The sequence below is a fragment of the Lactuca sativa genome, chromosome 2 (assembly GCF_002870075.4).
Source record: "Lactuca sativa cultivar Salinas chromosome 2, Lsat_Salinas_v11, whole genome shotgun sequence".
NCBI lineage: Eukaryota > Viridiplantae > Streptophyta > Magnoliopsida > Asterales > Asteraceae > Lactuca > Lactuca sativa.
This window is the reverse complement of record NC_056624.2, coordinates 110,579,725-110,587,220: the sequence shown is the minus strand read 5'-3', so window position 1 is coordinate 110,587,220 and position 7,496 is coordinate 110,579,725.

Genomic DNA, 7,496 nt, shown 5'->3' with positions numbered 1-7,496 from the left:
CAGTGACTTTAGTCCTTTGCCGGGCTGGACAAGTCACTAACACCCATAATACTCCATTTCCTAACACTAGAAAGCTTAATACACAAGCATGACCTCATATGCACGACCAAGATGGAAATTTTATGGATATATAACACAAATACCACTGAAATGGGACAGATCTAGGTCCATTGATCACATTACACTCATAAAGTCTCCACCTTTGGGACTTTTAACCCTAAAATGGCCCATGCAACATCAAGCCAAAATGAAGAGGAAAGTTTTGAACTTTATACCTCCAAATACAGCTCCTTCCTCTGTAGATCTCAGATCCAAACTTGCACTTCAAGCTTTAGCCTCCACAAGCTCCTCTCCTTCTTCTTCACTAACACACCAAGGTACTTTTAGCTCCAAAACACTCACTCTCAAGCTAAGGATGATGGGAGGCTCTCTTAGGGTTTCACTCACTGATTTAGAGGCTGAGAAATGAGCCTTAGCATCCATTATATAGTGCACAAGTCAAATATTAGGGTTTCCGTCTGGACCCATTACGCCCAACGTAACCCTGGGTACTCCCAGCGTACTCAGGCGAGTCCGTGTCAAAATTAAGCGCATGAGTACGTGCATCGTACTCCCCAGTACGCCCAACATACTCATTTGCTACAAGAACTCTTTCAAGGGACCACTTTTGACAACTTGAAAAAATGGAAGGATATAATAGCTTTACCAGGATTTCGGGATGTTACTATTCTCCCCCACTAGAACCAGACTTCTCCCTGGAAGTCTCATGCCGAAACAACTCCGGATGCTGCTCCTGCATCTCTGACTCCGGCTCCCAAGTCAGCTCCGATCCCTTCCGATGCTGCCACTGGACCTGAACCAGTGGCACCTCCTTGTTCCTCAGAACCTTGACCTTCCGGTCCAAGATCGCGATTGGTCTCTCAATATAATTTAGACCCGTGTGCACCTGGATATCCTCCAATGGCACCACTGCCGACTCGTCGGAAATACACTTCCTCAGCTGTGACATGTGGAAGGTATCATGAATTTGGCTCAACTCCGTAGGTAGCTCCAATCGATATGCTACCCTGCCCACCCTCGTGATTACTGTAAACGGTCCAATGTATCGGGGCCCCAACTTGCCCTTTTTCCTGAATCGGATCACTCCTTTCCAAGGAGCGACTTTCAGGAGTACAAAATCTCCAACCTGAAACTCGAGCTCGGATCGACGCCTATCCGTGTAACTCTTCTCGCGACTCTGGGCCATCAGCAATCTCTGTCTAACCTATTGTATCTGCTCTGTCGTCTGAAGCACTATCTCAGTGCTGCCCTACCTCTCCCCAACAAATGGGAGTCCGCCACCTCCTCCCATACAATAACTCAAAAGGAGGCATACCAATGCTTGAATGGTGGCTGTTGTTATAGGAAAACTCAGCCAAAGGCAGATACGTGTCCCAACTCCATCCGAAGTCCAACACACATGCCCGAAGCATGTCCTCGAGCGTCAGAATCGTCCGCTTACTCTGTCCGTCCGTCTGTGGATGGTAAGCGGTACTGAAATGCAACCTAGTACCCAACTCCTCATGGAACTTCTTCCAGAACCTGGAAGTGAAACGCACATCTCGACCTGACACGATCGAGATCGGCACACCATGCCACGATACCACCTCTCTCATATACACCTCTGCCAGCCTTTCTGCGGAAGAGCTCTCACTGATAGCAAGAAAATGAGCACTCTTTGTCAGCCAGCCGAAGACAACCCAAATTGCATCGACGCCTTTCGTAGTCCTCGGCAATTTGGTGATAAAATCCATGGAAATCTATTCCCACTTCCATTGGGGAACCTCAAGCGGCTGCAACTTGCCATGTGGACACTGGTGCTCGGTGTTAACCCGACGACAGGTCAAGCACCTCTCTACAAACCACGCTACATCCCTCTTCCTACAGGGCCACCAATAGTCTCTTTTCAGGTCCAAATACATCTTAGTGGCCCCGGGATGAATCGAAAACCTCGACCTGTGCGCCTCCTCCATCAAAATGGAACGTGCCCCACCCTTAAATGGCACCCAAATCCGGCCCAAGATGGTCATAAGCCCCCGAATATCAGCAATGAACTCAGACATCTGCCCGATCACCCGCTCTCGCTTGCGGTTTTCTGGTATCATGGCCTTTACCTGGGCCTCCCGAATGGTGTCCAACACCAGGGTCATCATTGTCAACCTCAAACAAACATCTCGCAATGGGGCACTCTCTGCCATACGACTCAAGGCATCGACTACCATGTTAGCTTTGCTCGGGTGGTACAGGATCTCACACTCATAATACTTTACCACATCCAACCATCTCCTCTGGCGCATGTTCAGGTGGGCTGATCCGTCAGGTACTTCAAGCTCTTGTGGTCTGTATATATGGTACACCAAACCCGATACAGATAGTGACGCCAGATCTTGAGGGCGAACACCACGACCCCCAACTCTAGATCGTGGGTAGGATACCTCGTCTCATGAGGCTTCAGCTGCCTCGACGCGTATGCTATCACATGCCCTCTCTGCATCAGCACCGCACCCAGTCCCGATATCGATGCGTCATAATATACCACAAAGTCCTCCATTCCCTCCGGAAGGGCTATTATAAGGGCTTCACACAATCTCTGGCGAAGTGTCTCGAATGAGGCCTGCTGCTCTCTAGACATTGAATACACCAATATATCATCAATGAACGTGATTACAGAACCATCCAACATTGGCCTGCACACCCTGTTCATGAGATCCATGAATGCCGCCGGTGCATTGGTGAGCCCGAAAGGCATCACCACGAACTCGTAATGCCCATAACGAGTCCTGAATGTTGTCTTCTGAATATCCTCATCACGCACCCTCATCTGATGATATCCAGACCTCAAATCAATCTTGGAGAACCAAGACGCTCCCTGCAGCTGATCGAACAAATCGTCGATCCTCGGTAAGGGGTAATGGTTCTTGACCATCAGCTTGTTCAACTCCCGGTAATCAATGCAGATCCGTTGTGAACCATCCCTTTTCTTGAAAAAAAGGATCGACGCTCCCCACGACGAGGACAACTCCTCTCTGGAGGTGCAAGGCGATAGGGCGCCTTGGCGATAGCCGCTGCTCCCAGAACCAAATCGATACGGAACTCCACCCGCCTCTCGGGAGGCACACCCGAGAACTCCTCGGGGAAAACATCTAGGAACTCACGCACTATCGGGACCTCATCGACCGACCTCGATCTCTCCACACCTACTCTCGTATCCATCACATAAGCCATAAACCCACTACAACCCTGCTGTAGACTCTGCCTCGCTCTTGCGCCTGAACAAAATGCTGACCCAGAATGGGTACCCTCGCCATAAACCGTAAGAACTCCCCCACTAGGTTCTCGTATGGTCACTAGCTGTCGCTCGCAGTCGATAACCACTCCAAATCTGCTCAACTAATCCATGCCCACAATGACACAGACATCACCCATAACAATCGGAACCAAATCAATCGGAAACTCTACGCCGAAGATCCCGAGTACACATCCTCGAATCGCATCTGTGGCATACACTGCTCTCTTGTCAGCTATGGAAACTCGCAAAGGTCAACTCAACGCCTCGCGATGGATACTGATGTGCTGACTAAAGGCTAATGACACAAAAGACCAACTCGCACCCGATTCAAATAACACCAAAGCAGGTGCAAAATACACAAGCAATGTACCTACACATATCATAATATAGCATAACATCACAAATCAAAATAAACAGATGGAATAATACATACCAGCCACAACATCGGGTGCAGCGCGGACCTCCTCCGCTGTCAACTGGAAGGCTCTCTCGCGAGCCTTCGGCGCCTCAGTCTTCACTGGCCGACTCTCTGTAGCTCGAACGGAAGCAGGGGCAGATCTCTGTGATGCTCCCTGTGCTGACCCCCACAACTGCGAACACTCGGCATTCCGGTGTCCGGTCTGGTTACAGTGAAAATAGACTGCAAATCCCTTGGGGAAATCCTTGGCCATGTGCCCCTCCTTGCCACACTTGTAGCAAGACCCTACTCTACATACTCCATCGTGACCCTTGTCGCACTTGCCACAAGTATGGCCCTTCTAGTTCCATGATCTTGAATTGCCGGGCTTGGCCCGCTTGGCTGTCGGCTGGGACTGAGCCGGTCGCCGATCCCTCCCTTGAGACTCCGCCTCCTCTCTAACCTGAGTGTCCAACTCTATCTCCCTCTTCCGAGTATTTTCCTGAAGCTCGGCAAATGTTCGGTACGAAGAGTTCGCCAAGAACTCTCGTATGTCCCTCTTCAGAATACTCAAATACCGACTCATACGTGCCTGCTCAGTAGACATGTGATCAGGGCAGAACATCGCACTCTCATGGAACATCCTGGTGATCACAACAACAGAATCAGTACCCTGCTTGAGGGTTAAGAACTCCTAGGCCAAACGCTCCCTTTCCACCGGGGGAACGTACTCATCACGAAACATAGCGGTGAACCTCTCCTAGGTCACCGCAGCAAGCTCTGCAGAAGAATAGTGCGCTGTCACAAACTTCCACCAGTCCTTTGCCCCCAAGCGAAGCTGGTTCAGCGCGAACCGAACTCTCAGATGCTCCGGACATGAGCATGTGTAGAAGCACACCTCAATGTCAGAGATCCACCTCATCGCGGCTATCAGATCCTGAGTCCCATCAAACTCTGGTGGCTTCGTGTTGCTGAACTCCCGGCACAGCAACACATCACCCCCCCTGCGGCCTGGCAAAAACAACGGATGCAGTGGCTGCAGCAACAACAACATCAATAAGAGCAGCATACCGCTCATCAAAAGTCTCAATCAATGTGGTCTTGATAGACCCGAACATCTCTGGAATCTCAACGCGGATGGCTGTAGCCACCTCATCATGAATCATCTGGCGGAGCTCCTCATCGTTTACACCCCCTTGCTAGTCCCTGGCCTGTGGTGTGTCCTAACCATGATGTCTCTTTGAAATACAACACAAGATATCAGAGACTCGCTCGAGCGTACACACACTTGATATCCTATTCCTACTTGATCCCTGGTACCCTAAAGATTATTACTTGGGGTGTGCACTGATCCGGTGCCTTCGGTAGTACGGTCCCAATACTACCGTCCACACCGCATTAATATTCACCCCAAGTCCTCCTCCTAGGATCCCAAGTCCCAAGTACTCTACTCTCTCTATACATAGTCTACTCTATAGCAGGTCTCTCATAAGCTCCTCGCTGCTATCTATTCACTCTCAAGCATCTCCTAGCAGCAAAATCCCTAGGCTAAGGCATCACAAATCAGGCCACTCTAGTTCTAATAATAATACCTAGCCTACTCTAGCATACATATCATATCATAACATATATTATAACTCATAATGTAAGGGTATTTTGGGAAATCACCGTTCGGGCGCTGGCTGATCGTACACACTGCTCTGCTCTGCTCTTTCAAAAGCTTTTTATTCTTGATAAAAATTTTGTGAATTTTATTTTGAAAATCTCTCAAACCCTCAGTTTGAGTTTAGATACGCCCGAGGGTGCAACCGAATCCCTCAAACCAAGGCTCTAATACCAACTTGTAACACCCAAATTTTCAAATAATTTTTCAAATATATAAAAACACATCTCCATCCAAAATTGTCATAAAAACATCATTGTATCACATCATCAACTCGTAACATCACATCCCAAGATCAAAATATGTAAAAGCTCCTCGAGTGTGTACTGATCAAACCGACGCCTTCCTGCGACCTTCACTGGTACCTGAAACACATAACACCACACTGTAAGCATAATTGCTTAGTGAGTTCCCCAAAATACCACATGCAACACATATTAGCCACTCGAGGCTATAACTCTGTTTGACCCTCTGGTCAATGTGTCTCAGTGGGACCTTCCAGTCCCATAACTCTGGTGGTCCCTCTGGCCCTAACTCTGTGGGCCTTACGGTCCAAATTCTGAAAACTCTGTAACATGCATATCACAAAACACATAGAAATCTATTATGGGTTTTGGCCATAAGAACATCCTATGTGCTCATGCAAACCCTAATGCTTGGATCTAGGTTTCTCTATTGTACATCCAATTCATCCAAGACTTTAAACCCTAGATCTAGCATGTGATAATCAATATTAACATAAGAATAGGGTTTAGATCTTACCTTGATTGTTATGTAGCAATAAAAATCTCAAATCCTCCTTGTAATGGCTTTATAAAGCTTAAAGTCACAAGTGTCACTCCTCTAATGGCTCACAAACACCAAGAGCAAGAGGATGAAGAAGGAGAAGAGGAGAGACACCCAAAAACGGCTGGAAACCCTAAGGAGACTCTTAGCCACGTTTTTGGTGCCCTAGGGATCCTTAAATAGTGAGGCTAATAGGTTTATCTAACAAGGAAACCCTAATTTGGCTGCTTAGGCCCTAAGCAGCCCATGGACTCCCTCCTTAGAGGCCTTGGACGATTTCTAATGGATTTCCCTATAGAATTCGTCCACTCCATCCTCTATGGAGTCCATTAGCCCAATATTCAACTATCACACAATTGACAGTTCTAGTCCCTTAAGTTTAATTAATATCTTTTAGCCATAAAATTAATTCTTAATTAATTATTGGCTAATATTAATTACACAATATGATTTCTCCTTTAATATATCATTCTCATAATATATTAATAAATCATAATTAATCCTCTTTCTCCATAATCCATCCTATCAAGTTGCTTTGGTGAAGGCAACCCAAAAGGACCATGCACCATCGGGTCAAGTACATACCAAAATAGTTATGGACTTATACACTAATCCAATAGTCTCCCACTTGGATAAGTCTAATAACTATTATGCATGTGACTTCAGATCCTGATCCGCAATCGTAGCTTTCAAAAGCCGTTGTTAACTCTGATCTTATCAGATACGCGTCCTTTAGATAAGGGATCACATATTACTCCTTTTTAAATATCCTATAGACTGAGACATGGATTTAAATCATTCTGTCTATGTGTTGTTTCCCGATTTCCGATTTATGATGACTGATAACAGACTACAATTGAACACATCAAATTAGTCCCGGCTTGGCCAAGCGCTTAGGGTGTCATCACTAAATCATCGAGGGGCCCACATATATCACTTTTATCCCACATAGGGAAAAAGGAACGGATAAACTTCGACTCAATGCTTGCTTGTATTCGCTCATCGAATCACACAACAATAAGTTTTATAACACCAAGTTACTGGTGCGCTTACTTATCATCAATGTGCAACCGACCAGAAAATAACAACTCACATGTCTCAGTTTCAAGAATATACATTATTATCGACTCACAATCACTCGTGATAAAATCCATGAAGTGATCCAAGTGAGTGTGGGTTTAATCCAATGCTCAAATCATATTCATAAGCACTCATGAACGTTGCAGCAAACCTTTGCTATGTCTAATACACTTTAGACAAACTACAAACCAATTCATGACAGTCTTCATTCATACCTACTTCCAACATATGAACGACTGTGG